Here is an 18,123-nt window from a genome sequence, read left to right as displayed (position 1 = left end):
ACGAGGAGGTGGTTTTCAATTTATCACTTTATTTCCATTAATCTTAGGTTTACCACTGTTTCAAATATTTTCATAATTATTATTATTCAATTATTATCATAAGCATTATTTGAAGATGCCTATACTTCTATTTTAATATACATATTTCCTTCTTGTTACTAACATTATTATTATTTAATACTAACTAAAAATTACTACATTTGCAATTAATTCTTGATTAATTATTAATTAAAAATACTATCATCAAAAAATTGTATATATATATAATTTAGTATACTACTAAAATATCTATAATCAAAATACAATTAAATCAATTATCTCAAATGATATATATATATTCTCCTTAAATTCATCTAATATACTAATATCAAGGAACAATCACTTAAACTATAATCCTAATTATAGAAATTCTTAATTTCAAATTAGAATGAAATAACTAAAATTGAAATTTATCCCTTAATATATTTTGTTTTATTTTTTTATAACAACTAAAACAATCTAATCTCTACAACTTGTAACATATTTAAATCAACTATAATTTTCCTACACTATACTAGTACCATTAACCCCAAAATCATTATACATAGCATAAATACATTATTATTTTCACACCCCCCCCCCCCACAAGACATATTGTACTAATAATAACTTTAGTACTAAATCACACTTTCTTGCATTAAAAAACAATTAATAACAAAAATAAATAAAATAAAAATTTAAGTTACATACTAACCCACATATCTACCCCTACCCGCCAACTACCACCTAACCCTTTGACCTTTTTAACTAGTCATCCCCCTTCATTTTTACTCCCTCTCCTCCCACGTGGGAAGGAAGAGGGAAGGGTGGCATACCATACAAGGCAGCCCCCTTAAAAGTAAATGCCCCCTTTTCTTAAGAAGGCCACCAAGGACAAGTGGGTGGGGAGTGAATTCCTTCCCCACTCAACTTGTAATTTTTAATTTTTTTCTTTTTGAGTACAGGCACGACTCTAGGCCTGGTTGCCCATCCAATTAAGATGGAATTTTTTTTTTTTAGAGTAAAATATTATTTTAGTAATATTTTTTTTATATAGGGCTATCATGACATGATGGATGGGGGGGGGTGTAAAATCAAACACCTAGGTAATGAAATCTCAAGGTCTGAGCAACATTAATGCATGTCTAGATTTATTAATATTATATTAGTTGCTTTCAAGGATAATATTATTTTATCTAGCTAAATATTTTATTGGTCTATATTAGTAGGAATACCTTTTTTTTTGTCCCTCATACATTTTCCAGAGAGTTAAAATGTGCTTCCCCAGGTCTCTTTTTTTTGTTGTTTAATTTCTTGTTCTTGCACAATTTTACTAATGGATGTTTTGTGATTGAGCTGATGGATGTTGTTCACACTTTTGATATTCTAATATTTATTCCATATATGTTATTCTAATGGTTATTTTAGAATAACTATAACATCACTATCAAGATTAAGAATTACAAGATACAAATTTAGCAGGCACAATGAAAGATTGCACATAACTTTATGAACATCATATACTCTAGTTTATCATTGACATCTCCATCATGACTATGAATTCCCTATGAATTGGAAGTAAGAATCTACATGCAATGTAAATGAAGATTGAATACAATTACATCTAAATTATTTAAATGAGGTTATAGGAATAAAGATAACAATAGTAAAATCTCTTATTCTTGACTCTAATTCTTTTCCTCAATGCAATCCTACCCAAGAGAATAACAACTCAACGAGAATTCTTAATCAATTTTCTTCCATACCTTCTATACTACACTCTTATTGACATGAACATAAGGTAGTGAACCAACATATCATAATACACACAATGGAAATACCTATTCCATAATAGATAAATGGCTCATATTCTCTTGACAAGAGAAGTGGACAAGCAACATTATTACAAATATAAACACATAACAAGGTGGATTTCTCTCTACTCAATACAACACATTAGTGCCTTCTTCTTAACAAGGGTAGAACTTCAAATTTCCAAATGTCCAAGGCCTCAAGCAAGAACCTGCAACAAAAGACAAATGTAGAACCATGGAGGCTCACCTCCCAACCTAGACCTTAAGGAGGCCACCCACCGAGCTTGGGGAAACAAGGCACAAATGGTTACATACTCAACATTCACATATCATGCATGATCACAACAATATAGCAAACACTACAAAATGCATTGCAAGACAACCAATCCAAAGGCTTGCACAAAGATTCAATAATTGAATCAAACTATAGGGTGAAGGTGGACTCTCTCCTTGAGGAGGATTTCCAAATCTATGACTCACATTATACACAAAATCTGATTATCAACATGTCCTTTTGAGGTTTACAATAACTTCCCCTCCACATACCTCCTTATGCCTCCCAAACTGCAAGTAACCAAGAAGATCACATTCCATTGAACATATAAAAATCATCTCCATACATGGGTGAGTTCCTCAACTACATGTGTGAGCCCAATTAACCCCTTCACCCAAGCATCTCTTCCCTCCCAAGGGTGAGTGATGCTTCACACCCATTACACAAAACACACAACATGGAAGAAAAACAAGATTCAAGGAAGGATTCACAGAAAACTTCTCACATGCAACACTCAAACAAAATATCTTTTCCCACAAACCACATCTACAATACACCCAATTCATCATGGAATGAGGAACACCATATATATTCTACATGCAAAATGAAGAACACCATGGATCATGGGTACAAAACCTCACTCCAAGCAATGGCAATAAAATGTTGTAGTAGAGCTCCTTATCCTCTTCCTCAAAACCCTTGTTGTCTCTAAAGATAGAGAGTGTCCAAGTGAGTTTCTAATTTGGCCAAGCCTCCATATAAGACTCTCATTTTTGGATTCAATAAGAAATGCATTCTTTTTGGGGTCTCCTAGGTCTACTAGGCACCCTTAGCCCCCTAACTTAAAGTACTAACATGGGTAGGGTTTACTTTTGTCACTAATTCACGTTAGAGTTACTTTATGGCCCTCACAATGGTAGATAAGTCCAAATTCAAAATTTTCCATGGTGGTAACCTTTTCTCTTTACTAATTTAAGGCAATAAATCAAATTTCTCAATTAAGGCATTTAACTTGGAATAAGGTGGCCACATTATCCATCATCAAAGAACATGTCATTCCACATAATGAGTAGAAGTGTCAAGTGACACACAGAAAATACACTATACATCATACATAACATGTTTAGAATCTACACATAAAATACATACTGCACACATACATCTCACATTTACAAAATAAACACATCACAACAAGGTTTACGAATCTTACACATATTAACCTTGGCAGAGTCATTTAAACATGTGTTTATACCTTGTTTCCACATTAAATTTCCATGGTTCCTTTTCCTGCACATCAAACTCAAGCATCAGTAGTCCAAGGGGGTCAAATAAACATATACAACATAAGTGCATATAATAATAATATCCATATTAACATAATTCAAATTAGATTTTTTTTCCTAGTCTTTTCAATTATTCCATTTGAAATGTTAAGATATCAAAATCTACATGCAATAAGTCATCATTATCAAATTAACATCTATCTACATATCATAACCATTCATCTACATGTCATAAAGTATTGTAATCAAATTTACATTTATCTATAAATCAAAAATCATCAGAATCAAATTAACATTTTGCATTGCATCAAAATTTGATAATATCATATCATAAAGTTGCATCCATATATGTTCGAACATTTCTTACACAATAACAGGTTCTTAGTGCATATAACAATGTAAAACACTACTGAAGTATCAAAATCAATAGATAAAGAAATCCACTATCAATCTAAGCCTTGACTGATTGTCAAAATGACAAGGTCTTGAATATCAAAATGTAAATAAAATATCCATGCTATGATGGGTCAGGGTGAAGCCTCACATCAAAAGACAAACTTGGTGATGTTCTAATACTCAACAACCATTATCAACACTTGACATCATCATGCACTCGGTAGATATAGAAGCTCAATTCATACTAATCACTTCCAAGTAACTTGAACTCTGTCAACACTTGTGTGACTTGGTGAACGTTGCGTAACTCGGTATATAAATTGAATCACTTGATTAACACTACATGGCTTGATCAACACTAACACTATGAGCTCAATATAAATTGAATCACTTGGTTGACACACCTTTGCTCAGTCAACACTATATTCTCATTACTAAAACTACAAGCTTGGTAGATACTAGAGAGCATGGTTGACACTGTGCAACTTGGTTAATATTGTGAAGTTCAGTTAGCACTATCACTAAATAGCTTAGTAGATACTGCTCATCATGAATTGTATAAAGATTTTAGAAATTGATAGCAACTATAGAACTCAATAAAAACTATATTACTTAGTAGCAACTATATTGCTAAATGAAGCACTTGGTTAACACTGCAAATTGAAAGATAAGCTCGATAGAAGTTAACCAATTAACTAAGTGCGATTCAGTAATAAAAAAAAATTGACCTTAATGTCAACACCTTTATATTGTTCCAAGATTTCAAAATTGATAGAAGTTTGAAAGATAAGCTCGATAGAAGTTAACCAATTAACTAAGTGCAAACTGAAAGATAAGCTCGATAGAAGTTAACCAATTAACTAAGTGCGAGTCACTAATAAAAAAAAATTGATCTTAATGTCAACACCTTTATATTGTTCCAAGATTTCAAACTTACCTTTATCACTAGTCATGTGATTTGAGAACCCACTATCAATTATCCATTTGTCACCTTTACTCACATGTGAAATTAATGCAATTTTCTCATCTTCATAAGAATCCTCTTTTATAGCAATATAGACAACTTTTTCATCATTACTATCAAACTCATTGTCAGTTTCTTCTTTAGCAATATAAAAAAATATCTTACCTTTATCTTTATAGTCCTTGTTTCTTCTATTATCGTTGTCATCTCTTTTGTCTTTATAATTTCTTTCCCTTCTTTCATCCTTGTCTTCTCTATCAGGATACCTTGTAGTAATATGACCAACTTTGTTGCATAAAAAACATATAATAGGAAGTTTACCTTTGAATTTCCCTTTTCCTCTTGTAAGTTGTCTAGCCATTAATGCTTCAAGATCATAAAAATCATCATCAGAGATATCACTATCACTATTCACACATTTTCCTTTTCCTTTCTTCTTAAAAACAAATTGATATTTGAAAGTTGATTCAATAGTAGTATGAGTAAAATTATCAAAGTTTAACAAGTTAAAGGAAACAAGCCTACCAACTAATCCTTCTAATGTTAAATTATTACCAAGAGTACATCTTAGTTCTTGTAGTGCAGAGACTCTAATATCATATATAGGAAGTAGGGTACTTAGTACCTTGTTGATCACAATTTCATCATCAATATTTCCATTAGATCCTCTTATAGAATTTACCACCTTTGTGACTCATCCAAAATATTGAGAAATGGTTTCACCTTATGTCATTCTCATCTCATCAAACTTGGATCTCAATCTATCTGATTTTTCTCTTAAAATAGTTGTGTCTCCTCCATGGATGGTCTACAATGTATCCCACATTTTCTTGGCAGTAGTGCACTCCTTTATGTCATCAAACTCATTATAGCTTAGGGTTAATGTAATCTCCAACATTAATTGATTGTGTTCTTGCTTCTCTTTCATTCACTAAGCTATCAAAGGTCTTGGTATCTCTTTCTATACAAGAACCAATGCTCTAATACCAATTGCTAGAATGATTTAGAATAACTAAGAAGGGGGATGAATCAATTATCCTCAACTCCAGATGTACCAATTTAACTTTTAATCACTTCAAATACTTAAGATCTAATCATTAAGTGGCTTTGTCTCTATTAAAAACAATCAACAACATAAAACTTATAGCCCACTATCCTAATAGTAACAAACTTGTAGAATGTAAAACATTAATAGTAAAACATATTAAATAACATCCACACAAGTATGACACTAGGATTTAACATAGAAATTCAATTTGGGAAAAACCACTAGTAACATGCTACTAAATTTCACTCTCCTAAAGTGAGCTCTATGAGGAGACAACCCTATTAAAGGTTACAAAATACACTATTAAATGTGACCTTGTTAAAGGATTTAATCATTGTATTAGGAGTAGCCTAGTTAGAGGGCTTTAGAATATTCTATTAGAATGTCACATTGATTAAAGGATTTATAAATGGTTGTTAGGTCAACCTTGATTAAATTATTTCAAACTAATACAATGGTTAGAAAGTGACAACAAGTTGGTCTAATAAATACAACCCACTTTGCAAATATAGATCACAATATAGCTCATATGTTGATCCACTGAATGACCTCCATTATCATCTTTGTCTCTGAGATACTTGGAAATCCTTCAAGTGATCACACTTCACCTCTTCATAACTCTTCTCAACCTCTTACTTAGGTTCACTAGTCAATAGCATCAATAAAACATCTACTTTCCAATCTCTCCCTATCTTTTAGATAACTCTTATATCTCCTTAGATAGGTACTTTTGATCTTTTTCCACTTAAAAATTACCATAGATCTTATGGTTTTGTTAGATTCATCAATTCCTACCATCATTTCATTTCCTTTCTTTCACTTCTAGAAACTTCTTCAAACTTCTTTTTGAATCCATGCATATGAATGGTCAAACATATTTGTTTATGTATTAAATGCTCTAGGTCATTCATCCTTATCTTCAATATGCTTTCCATACTCCAAGAATTCAACTCTATTGGCTAGAAATCAAGATTTCCTCATAGACTAAAAAATATTGTCACTCAACCAACATCGTGTTCTAACACTCAGTCATCACTAAATTACTCAGTCAATACTAACTATTCTATTCAATACAGTTTCTAATACTCAATGGATACTGGTGCTCAGTTGACATTGTATTTTTCTAATACTCAATGGATACTAGTGCTTAGTTGACATTTTCTATAAGGTTTGACATCAATAACAACATAACAATTGTTCCAGTTGTAGTTCCAATATCAGGTCCTTCTTTCACCAAGTATTTTTGTTCTGTATCCACTGAGTGCCTCTATGAGCTTTTTTGTTATTGTTGTTGTTTAGTGATGCCTCTCATTGTGTTGTTTGTTTGGTTCTCATTTGGGAGTAGATTTTTGTAGTTAATTTATAATTGTCATTTAATGTATTAGATCAATCATTGGGATACATGTAGACTATAATATCATCAACCTTCTCCTTATGATGATATAGAATCTTCTGTAAGCCATTTTGGCAAGTATACATAGTGGGTCTTGGTCTAGATCTAAGGGAAGAAGTGAGAGGGAATAGTGTAGCAGTGAGTTTGGGAGTTAGGATTTGAAATGGAGATAATAGATTGCACATGCTGGAGGTTATTTTCCTATATATTTGAATCTTTAAATTGGCCATCACTCAGAAGGCCTTACTATCAGGCATGTATGATTAAAATTGATGAATTAATGTAAGATAATTGGTTTCCTATCCTTTTTGGCATTATTTCTTTGTGAATTTTTTCTGTTGTGTTAAATTTGCAAGGTTGGTTGATTGGTATGCATGTTTGTGGTCCTAGTTTTTATCCTTCCCTATGTCACTTGATCAATTGACCAAATTAAGGAATACAAATTGGTAGTCTAGAAGAAGTTTGAAAAGTGTATATAAAAGTGGGATTTTTTGGGTAGTTCTATAGCCAGTATTGTCTAATTTTAATAGTCAATCACCTAGCTACTTCCATCTGATTTTAATAAAGAATTCTACAACCACTATTGTGTGACTAAGGAGTCATTTTACAACAACTGCTATGCGATTCAAAAGAAAAATTGTAAAAATTATAAGAACATATATAGATACATATATTAAAAATGAAACACTCTTAGAGGGACCTAAATATTCAACAATAAAGGGACTTGTACTTTCATTTATTTACAAAGTTTGAAGCTTCTAACAACAATAAAAATGTTACTATATTTATAATTTTAATTTATTCATAATATTTATCATTTGTATTAATTCATTGTCTATGCATTGAATTTTATTTTTCAATCATCATTATTGTAATTATATGCCTCATAGGCAATTTATTTGGTTGCCCTTATGCATACATTGTCATTTGAGGATAAATGATCTTTTAGCTAGGGGGAAAACATGTATACCTCGTGTTATTGTCATAGACCATAGTAGGATAAACTTTCTTGTCTATTTTTATATTACCTGCTATATTCATTGTAAATGATGCAAAAATAAGAATGATAAACTAAATAGCAATAAAAATGGAATGTCTAATTAAGGGATAGAAAAGGGAAAAAAGTATGACTATGTGAGTGTTGGAGATGTAATAAAGCTATGATATAAAGAGAAGAAAAATTAAATCATATTCATGTCAAATTTAATCAAAAATCAAATACATGCACGAAATATGCTATAAAGGATTGAAGTTTTCAAAGGATTTCATGCTAATAACTTTCATGTCTAACTAATGCCTATCTCCTACTTGAGGACACACAAGATTTTAGTTGGGGGAAATGATGAACCTATAAATTGTCATATTTATATTCATTTATTATTACACTTTACCCCATGATTTCAATACATGTATATGTCAATAACATACATTAATTTTATTTATGAAGCATTAACACTAATTAATGATTTATTGATTAACTTGTATGTGTAGCTAGTTAATGCTAAATTGTGATGATTTATTATAATAAATGGTTATTATTGAATAATAATTATCTTAAGATGATTAATAATTTTGTTGTGAGATGTTTGAGTTGTTCATGTAGTTGAAGATAAGGAGAAGCACATTGATATTTGTCAATATTCAATATTTGTTGGAAATGAAGAAAAAGTAAAAAAATGTACTTACAATGAAATGAGCATATCTTACTCAATTCTCAATGAAATTAAGAACTGATTATAGATGTGGAAAGCTAAAAATAAGGCACACAAACCCTTTTGTCAGCTTGAGTTGATTCATAATATTTAATGAGTTACAATGATAAGAATTTGACTAAGTAAAAGGTGGTGCATTTGAAGGTAGTAGAAACCCACTTTTTGTAAAAATGGCCTTATCTTTCACATTTTGTAATGAAATATAGATTTTAAAAATGATATGGAAAGATAAAAGGGAGAATCATAATGTGGTAGAAGGGTTTGATCTAATTCACAATAATAAAAGAACAACATGCATTTGAAGTGGACTATTAAAAAGGTGGAACATAAAATCAACAAACTTAGTCAAACTTCTTCTATTTATTGCAATTCAAGCGACAAGATCAAAAGAGTTTGGATGATGTTTTAATTGTATTTATGAATACCAATAAATCTCTTGTGTCATAAAAGAGTCCAAATAATCTCTTTTTCCAAACAACCAAGAAGTCAAGTTTTAATATGACTCTTCTTCTTAGTCATTATTTTAGAGTAAGTCTCTTCCTTGTTTAAAGGAATGATGAGAAACTTTTTACATGGTTATCAGAGGGTCAATAAGCTTATATATTTAAAATTTTAATGTGGCATTTTATATAAATAGAAAGTTGTAGATGTTAAAATGTTGGTTACACAATTCCTACATCCATTACTGTGTTGTTTCATGTAACCATTACTATGTACTTAAATTTATTTCTAGCATTTTTACATTCTCTATTTTGCAATGATAGAATAGATTAGAGAATCTTATGGTGTGTATACTTTGTAGATCAGTTTCAAGTATACATCCTTGGGTTGATAATTTATATGAACCTTCTCTATTAGAAAGATAACTACTCATTTTTAATATCCAATTTATGAGTTATGTTTTTAAAACTAAGTTATTGATCTAATTGTGAAGCCAAAATTTTTGGTGCAATTTCCAAGGTTGGGTCAAGCTACAAGAGTCTCTGATTTTTAGTATCTCTTTGTATTTTTTCTAGGTTTCTATTCAAATAACTTAGGATTAGAAAATTTTGTAGCAATACAATATGGATTTTGAATCCATGGAGAATAGGAATGAAGAGCCAACATAATTTGCAGCAAATGATGAAATCAATGAAGACATCTTTTATAGCATCATAGTATTATTTTTGTTCACATATTGATGATAATGTGTTGATTTATGAGGAGGAAAATGAAGAAATTTATATTTTTATTCAAAATAAAGAAATCACCACACACAATGTTGTTGCTCAAGATGAATGTGATGTCAAACAGGACTCCTACTTCAAGAAGAGAGTTGTAATAAAGTGGAAATCAGTCCTTCCATGCATAAAATTAAAGAAGATATTGAAGAAGAGAGATTTGGGAAAATTTAGAGTATTTTTTCATAATACTAGATGCTAACCATTATATTTTGTGGAGAAAAACTATAAACATGAAGATGGTGCAGGAGTTTATGTACTTTCATCAAATCAACCACACAAATTGGTTTATAAAAGTCATGTAGAGGATAAAGAAGTAGCTCATCTACACAAAGCCAACAAGGAGGGTTCAAAATATATTATTTCACGAGGGTGTCCTATTAGACATGTCATTCATGTGGAGGAAAAAATATCATCACAAGTTATGTTTGTAGCAAAGAAAGAAATCACAATTGAAGTTGAAGATAAATATGTAGGTGTAGCAAAAGGAGAAATATTTCATCTTACTTATGCACTTTAATATAGCAATATATATTGTCAACATGAAGTAATAAATAATTTTATCAATGCATTTCCAAAATAATTATTCATTATTAAGGTTCTACTAATGATGCAACTATTTCCAATTGCTCATAAGCATGTGAAGCATTGGAAGATTTTGAGAAGAGGAAGATAGTTCAAAGAACTAGTTAATGGTTTTGTTTGTGAAAGTCATGTTTTTTGGTTAGTGTATGTTAGGATAGGTTAGGGTAGGTTTTTCATTAAATAATTATTTTTACACAATGTCTTAGAGTTAATAGTTGTCTAGTTTAGTTTTCTTCCTATTCCTCCTTGTCTTAATGAGTATTTGGAGGAGCTCATAGCTAGTTAGTTTCTCACATTTCAAATCATTTTTCTAAAGATTTGAGTGGGATGAGTTTATAATTCTAACTGAGAGACCTCGTGATGTCAAGAATGTCTATTCAATAATATTGTCTAGTTGGTCTACTCAATTTTTGTTGTCGGTTTCTTATTCTAATTGTTGTCTACAACCACTACTATTTTGTTTGAACATTCATTCCTATAGCCACTATTATTTAATTTTAATAGTCAATCATGTATCCACTACTATTTAATTTCAATAGATAGTCTTATAACCATTATTGTGTGACTAAACAATCATTTTGCAGTAACTGCTACGTGATTCAAAAGACAATTTGTACCAAGTATAAGAACATCTAAAAATTCAAATATAAAAAATGCAACACTCTTAGAGGGACTTTAATATTCAACAATGAAGTGACCTACACTTTCATCTATCTACAAAGTTTGAAACTTCTCACAACAATACAAATGGCACTGCATTTATGATTTCAACTTATTCATAATATTTATGTTTTGTATTACTTGATTGTCTATGGATTGAATTTTTTTTCCAATTATCATTATTATAAATATATGCTTCATAGGTGATTTTACTATAGGAGCATCTTGGGTTTCCTTGTAATCATGCACTTTTGTTCATTCTACTAGTTGCTACCAAGTTCTAATTATTGCCAAATGCTAGTTTTCAGTTGTTGTCAAATTCTTAGTAGGTGTCGAGCATTTAGTCATTGTCGAGCTCTTAGTTGTGGCCACCCTTTGGTTGGCAAGAGATTCCTTTGGTTTCCAAGTGACCCTTTGTTTATCAATTCCTTCATGATTTCCAAGTTTTGGAGGATGCCAAGTTCATAGTTAATGCCAAGTGACTCTTTGGATGCCGAGCTCATGTGATTGTTGAGTGCTAGTGTTTTGTGAAGTCTTCATTTGCCAAGTGGTGTATGTCTGGTTCTAGTTTGGGTCAACCTTGCTCATATTTAATTTCATTATAGTTAGTTAATATTTGATGTAAGCTGACTTGTGGTTGTCCATGCATTTAATGTAAGATTTAATTTTTTGATAGGTCAACCTATGGTTGCACAAGTATTTAAGGAGGTCTAGGATTGAGTTTAGAGAACCTAGAGAATTGGAAGGAAGTGATATGTATCTGGAAGTGTGAACTTGAAGTTGGATCATGAATCTAAAAGTTGTATTTTTATAATTGGCTAACCTAGAAGGCCTTATAGCTAGAAATGTATGCTGATTATCTAATGAATATATAAACATCTTGTTCTCTCTCTCCTTGATATTGTTCTTGTGTTGTATTTTCCACTATGGTAACTCTTGTAAGGTGGTTTAGATAGATGGGTGTGCCTTTGGCCTTAGTTATTTCTATCCCTCCTTGCACCAAGTGGTATCAAAGCTTGAGGTTCATCCTTGTGGTGATTGGATCATGTAGAACCCTAAGTGAATTGGGTTGTAGGGTTGTAGATTTGTAGATTTGACCTATAACTTGCAAAGGGTTATGATCTTGTAGGAACCTAATTTGTAAAGATGGTTTGAGGTAGAGGAAATGCTAATAATGCAATATTAGATACATTGAGACAAATTGCAGCCAGATTAGATGTTGTGAAGATGACCCAGAGGAGAGAAGCACATCTTGATGATGCAAGTGATGATGAGGAAGTAAAACCAAACCCTAATCTAGAACTTGATGAAGATCAAGATGAAGCAAGGTTGTTGAGAGTATCGTCTAGAGAAAATTCAAACCCTATTGTAGAATTTGTTCCTTATGATGGGAAATTGGACATCAATGTTGTGCTAGATTGGATCTCTAAAATGGAGAAGTTCTTTGAGCATGAAAACACTCTTGATAATAGGAAGGTGAAGATTGTAGTTACAAGGTTGAAAGGTCACGCCTCACTTTGGTGGGAGCATTTGCAAATTGATAGACAAAGGAGAGGAAAGGAGAAGATCATAACTTGGGTGAAGGTGGTTAACAAAGTAAAGAATACATTCCTTCCTGCAAATTACAAGATCAGCTTGTTGAGAAAGATGCAAAATTTGAGATAGAGAGACATGAATGTGAAGGAGTACACTGAGGAATTCTATAGATTGGACATCAGATCTAGACATGTGGATGATGATGTTGAGAAAATTGCAAGGTACATAAATGGATTGAGATTTAGAATTCAAGAAGAAACAAGTTTTGTGAAATTGGAAAGTGTGGAAAAATCATACAAATATGCCTTGAAGGCTAAGGAGATCTTGACAAAGAAGCATGAACAAAGATAAAGAAGTAGAGGTGGTAGATTCTAGAGAGGCAAACGTAGATCTAATGGAGAAGGTAGCAGATCTAATAATTTTGTACAAGATAAGGGAAAATTTGAATGGAAGAATGATGACAAAGGCAAGACTGAGTGAAAAGGTGGTGATCCCTACTGATAAGGTACAAGTTCTTACCATGGAAGAGGTAATTCTTATTCTAGAGGTGGTTTTCATGGTAATTATTTCATATGTGGTAAAGAGGGACATAGATCTTTTGAATGCAGATATTCTGAAAGTAGACAAGGTAAAATAAATGTTGCAATTCAAGCAAATGATGATGGTTCACCAAGTGGACCTGAGGCTAGTGAAAATCTGATGGTGAGAAGAACCCTATGTAATGAGGGAAGTGATGAGGAACCTATCCTTAGAAGAAGTCCTTTCAAGACTAGGTGCAAGATGGATGGAAAATTTTGCAAAGTGATCATTGACAGTGAAAGTTCTAAAAATTTGACATCAGAAGAGCTGGTTACCAAGTTGTAGTTGCAAAGACTGAAGCATCCTAAACCCTATCATGTTTCATGTATCAAAGATGAGCATAATATATTGGTAAGTGAACAATGTATTGTGAAGTTTAAGATTGGACATTACTTTGATGAAGTTTTGTTTGATATTATGCCTATGGTTTGTTGTCATATTTTGTTGGGTAGACCTTGGCAATATGATAGATATGCTATGCATGATGGAAGATTGAATCAATATATTACTTGAGTGAATGGGAAGAAGCAAATATTGTTGCCTTTGATTCAAAGTCTAGATGAGGTGAATTGTATTGTTGTAAAAAATTTCATGGTCAATGAGAAACAATTTGAAAATGAAATGAAAAACAACCAAGTTTGTTTTGCTATAACCCTAGAGGACCAAGCTTTGCTAGTAATGACCAAGTGACAGTAAAAACTAGTAGAAACTGAGTAACAACATAAATTGAAAATTTGTTGAAGGAATATAAATAGATTGTTGCAGAGGATATACCTAATGGTTTACCTCCAATGAGAAGTATAATTCATTTTATGGATCTAATTCTTGGAGCTAGTTTATTGAATAAAGCACCATATAGATTAACACCTATAGAGAATGAAGAATTTAAAAGACAAGTGCATGAATTGTTGCAGAAAGGTTTGACCAAAGAAAGTTTAAGTCCATGTGTTGTACCTACTATATTGGCACCTAAGAAGAATGGAGAATGGAGAATGTGTACTTATTCCAAAGCTATTAACAAGATCATAGTAAAATATAGGTTTCCTATGCCAAGGATGGATGGCATAATGGATTGTTTGAGTGGAGCAAAGTATTTTACCAAGATTGATTTAGAGAGTGGCTATCATCATATTAGAATCAAAGAACATGATGAGTGGAAAAATACTTTCAAGACAAAAGATGGTTTGTTTGAATGGTTGGTTATGCCTTTTGGTTTGACTAATGCACCTAGTACTTTCAGAAGGTTGATGAATGAAGTTTTGAAAAGATTCTTGGGTAAGTTTATGATTGTTTATTTGGATGATATTTTGATATTTAGTAAGACCAAGGAAAAACATCTTGAGCATGTTAGACAAGTAATATAGAGGTTAGAAGAGGAGAAGTTGCTGATTAATCTGAAAAAGTGTTCTTTTATACAAGAGGAGATTGTGTATTTGGGATTTGTGATTTTAGCTAATGGATTGAAAATGGATCTTGAGAAGGTTAAAGTAATTTTGGAATGGCCTACACCTGAGAATGTGGGTGAGGTAAGATCATTTCATGGTTTTGCTAGTTTTTACAGGAAGTTTATAAGGAATTTCAATTCTATTTGTAATGCTATGATTGAGACAATGAGAGGAGATAAAAAGGAATTCAAGTGGACACATGGAGCTGATAACAATTTTGAGACTTTGAAACAAAAGTTTGCTAAGTTATTGGTATTGGCTTTGCCTAATTTTAATAAGGTATTTCAAGTTAAATGTGATGCTAGCGGTAGTGCAATAGGAGCTTTATTGAGTTAGGAAGGTAAACTTATTACTTTCTTTAGTGAAAAGTTGAAAGATGCTAAAAGGAAGTATTCTACGTATGATCAAGAGTTTTATGCTATTGTTCAAGCCTTGAAGAAGTGGAGAAATTATTTTATTCCTAAGGAGTTTGTGTTGTATACTAATCATAAAGCTTTACAATACTTGGGAAGTCAACATAAATTGAATTAGATACACGTGAAGTGGGTTGAGTACTCAAAGAGTTTCATATTTTTTACTAAGCATAAGAGTGGAGTTACTAACAGAGTTGCTAATGCATTGAACATAAGACATTCTCTATTGACTAAGATGAAGGTTGAAGTTCTTGATTTTGATGAAATGAAAGAATTGTATGATGTTAACCCTGACTTTTCTAAGGCATGGAGAGAGTATAGAGCACCAAATATAATAGACCGCATAACTAAGTATGATGAATATTTCATTCAAGAAGGTATGTTGTTTAAAAGTATTCATTTGTGTATTCCTAGAAGTTCTATGAGGTTGAATTTGATCAAAGAAAGTCATAGTGGTGGATTGGCTAGACATTTTGGAATGGATAAGACATTGAGTTTGATAAAAGAGAAGTATTATTGACCACAAATGTATAAGGGTGTTTAGAAATTTGTAAAGAGCCCTCAAATTTCTGGATTTGATTGTGTATAATTATTTTACATCAACATTTCGGATCATACTACATGATCCATCATCAGGATGCTAGAGAGAAAAGAGAACATGAAAAAATATGTAGTATCCTGATGATGGATCATGTAGTATGATCCAAAACGTTGATGTAAAATAATTATACACAATCAAATTCAGAAATTTGAGAGCACATTAGCATGGATTGTGGAAATCTAATAGATCTCAATTTTTAAAGAGTTATGGAATTTGTCATGTTGCAAAAGGAGTAAGTTAGAATATTGGTTTGTATACACCTATTGTTGTTCCTGAGAAACCTTGGAGTGACATCAATATGGATTGCCTAAAAAAATGAAGGGGTATGATTCTATATTTGTTGTGGTGGATAGATTTTCTAAAATGGCTCATTTCATACCATGTAAGAAGACATTAGATGTTGAGCATGTTGCTGAAATGTTATTTAAAGAGATTGTGAGATTGTATGTACTATCAAGAAGTATTATTTTTGATAGAGACAGTAATTTTGTTGGTTATATTTGGAGGACTATGTGGAAAAAGATGGGTATTGAGTTGAAGTTTAGTTCTATATTCTATTCATAGATAGATGGATAGATAGAAGTTATGAATAGAAGCTTGGATAATTTGCTGAGATGTTTAGTTGGGAATAAGCTAACTAATTGGAAGATGGTATTGGCACAAGCTGAATTTGCATATAATAATTTTGTGAATAAGAGTAGAGGGAAGACACTTTTTGAGATTGTTACTAGAATGCAGCCTAGAGGAGTATTAGATATGAGGGATGTTGCTAGTGAAGAGAAGAGAAGTACTACAGGGAAGCATTTTTTGATTTTACGGAGTCTTTGCATAAGGAAGTAAAGTTGAGGTTGTAAAAAAGTAATTAGAAGTATAAGGAGAATCTGACAAGTCTAGAAGACATCATGTTTTTCAAGTTGGTGATGAGGTGATGGTTCATTTGAAAAAAGGAAGATTTCCTATTGGAACATATAGTAAGCTAAAGATGAAGAAGTTTGGACCTTGTAAAATTTTGAAGAAGTTTGATAGTGCTAATGCTTATGAAGTTGAGTTGCCTAATGACATGGATATATCTCCTATATTCAATGTTGCTGATTTGCAAGTATCATGAGTCAGATGATGAAGTTGTTGTATCAGAAGATTATCCTAAGAAATAGATTGAAGAAGTTAAACAGATATTTGATCAAAGAGTTGGAAAGAGCACAAGAGAAAAATATTACTATGAATATTTGGTGAAGTGGAAGAATGGACCTATTGAAAATGCTTCATGGATTTCTCAATTTGTTTTGGATTCAACTCAAGTTGTGACATCTCAATAATTTAGGAGAATCATTTCTTCCAACCTTGGTTGTTGGATGTAGGAGCATCCTGGGTTGCCTTGTAATCCTGCACTTTTGTTCATTCTATCAGTTGCTACCGAGTTCCAATTATTTCCAAGAACCAATTTTCAGTTGTTACTGAGTTCTTAGTTGTTGTTGAGTGATCCCTTTGGTTTCCAAGAGATTCCTTTGGTTGCTAAGTGACACTTTGGTTACTGAGTCCTTTGTGATTGTCGAGCATTGGAGGATATTGAGTTCATAGTTAATGCTAAGTGAATCTTTGGATGTTGAGCTTGTATGATTGTTGAGTGCCAATTCTTTGTGAAGTCTTCATTTGCTAAGTGGTCTATGTCTGGTTCCAGTTTAGACTGACCTTACTCATATTTAATTCCATTATAGGTAGTTAATATTTGATGTAAGTCGACTTGTGGTTGTGCATGTATTTAATGTAAGATTTAATTTTGTAATAGGCCGACCTATGGCCACACAAGTATTTAAGGAGGTCCAGGATTGAGTTTAGAGAACTTAGAGGATTGGAAGGAAGTGATATGTGTTTGGAAGTGCAAACTTGAAGTTGGATTGTGAATCTGAAAGTTGTATTTTTATAATTGGTTGTAACCCAGAAGGCCTTATAGCTGGGCATGTGTGTTGATTATCTAATGAATATATAAACATATTATTCTCTCTCTCTTGGTGTTGTTCTTGTGTTGTATTTTTTGTTGTGTTAACTCTTGTAGGGCAGTTTGGATAGTTGGGTGTGCCTTTGGCCCTAGTTATTTGTGTCACTCCTTGCACCAAATTTGTTTAGTTTCCCTTATACATACATTGTCATTTGAGGATAAAAAAACTTTTAGGTAGGGGAAACT

Source organism: Cupressus sempervirens, chromosome 1 (assembly GCF_028749045.1).
Source record: "Cupressus sempervirens isolate cs-2001-9-10 chromosome 1, ASM2874904v1, whole genome shotgun sequence".
NCBI classification, from domain to species: domain Eukaryota; kingdom Viridiplantae; phylum Streptophyta; class Pinopsida; order Cupressales; family Cupressaceae; genus Cupressus; species Cupressus sempervirens.
Note: the sequence above shows the minus strand (reverse complement) of the source record.